A 1733-nucleotide genomic window follows, 5' to 3' on the forward strand; every position below is an offset into this window, starting at 1 on the left:
ATATATAAATAAAATAAAATACAAGATAAGAATAACAAAGAAAGAAGATAAGAATAATAAAATCCTAAACCCTAAACAACAGTACAACAAATAAAGTAAAGACAAATTAAAAAACAAATTAAAACAACAAATCAACAAACAAATTCAATAAATATCTCCTTCCTTATCTTCTTTTTTTGCTCGTTTTTCTTCTTATTGTTTGTTTACTATTACACTCTATACTCTATTTAAATACTTTCTTTCTTTTTTATTTATTTAATTATAATTTATCTTAATTCAATAAATTAGATACGAAGCCCTCACCCATCCTGCAGACGCAACCATCGAAAAACAAACAAAAAAAAATAAATAAATACAATAAAAAAGAAATAAAAATATATTATATATATAGATTATTAAAGACATAGATATTGATATAGAAATAGATATAGATATAGAAATAGATATAGATATATAAATATATAGATATATATATATATACATGTAGATATAGATACATGCAGACACTGCACATATATAATAAATATACAACAAATATAGAATAAGTATAGATACTATATATGCATGAATATGCGCATGTATGGTTTAATAGGATCTGTATGTGTTAAAGAAGGAGAGAGGAAGACGGAAGAAAAAGAAGAAAAAGAATCAAAACAATATATATATATATTATATATATATAAACTATATATATAACATTACTATGGTGTGTGTATTGCATACACCTGAGGCATTAATTGTATTCTGTCTTTGTCTCTATTTCTTTAAATTTCCTGGTAAAGAGATACATTAATTGTTGTATTTGTTTTTAATTAATTAATTTCTTTTCTTTTCTTCGATTTTATCTCCTCACCATGATGTCGATATGGAGCCAATCGCATCCTGCATCCACCATAGTCTGCGCTTCGTCTTTCAAGCAAGAAAGATCGCTGGCGAGAATAGAAGGAGCAATAATAGGTTTAGGAGTCATTATGAATTGAATAGGAAGGGAAAAAAGAAGAAAAAACGAGAAAAAAACAAAAGAAATGAAGAAGAACTGCCGATGACGCCGCCGCTCTTCTCGGCTGTGAAAACGAAGGAAACCTCAGGAAAATACTGTTGTATTTGCAAAATTTAGATATTTAAATATAATTTAGTCAATTTAATTCATTAATATTCGCTTATTTTTCATCAAACTCTTCAACATGATTAATATGCATAACACTGCTTTCACGCTTCTGCTGAGGTGTACAGACACCGCAAGCCCTCGCCTATTTTTTATATATTTCGCTGCTGTTGCAACATCTTCTTTTTTGTATAAAATAAAGAATATTTTTAAGTTTTAAGTATTATTTTGTATTTATTTTTAATTAATTTTACTTATTTATCGTACAACACCTGCTGAAAGCTAAATAAACGGCAATTTTATGCTGTTTGCTGCTTCAGGGGCTATTGTTTGAATTTGTGTGTATTGCAAAGGGTTAACACATTTAAAAATAAAAGAAGAATAATTTGCTTTAAAATAAACAATTACAATATTATTTAAATTAAATTAAAACTAACAGCATCTTCGATAAACAAATATACTTCTAATTTTTATCAGTACTTATTCCTTCAGTGTTCTGCTATTTTGTTTAATTAAATTTAACTAAAGTTCTTTCAGGGCTTTGTACAATAACCCATAAACCAAGTATTCCCTCTACATCGTCACTGCCAGTCCACCGCTTGTTATATATATATATATATATATATAT

This window comes from Eimeria acervulina, genomic scaffold (genome assembly GCF_000499425.1).
Source record: "Eimeria acervulina Houghton genomic scaffold, Eah_scaff1083, whole genome shotgun sequence".
Classification (NCBI taxonomy): Eukaryota; Apicomplexa; class Conoidasida; order Eucoccidiorida; family Eimeriidae; genus Eimeria; species Eimeria acervulina.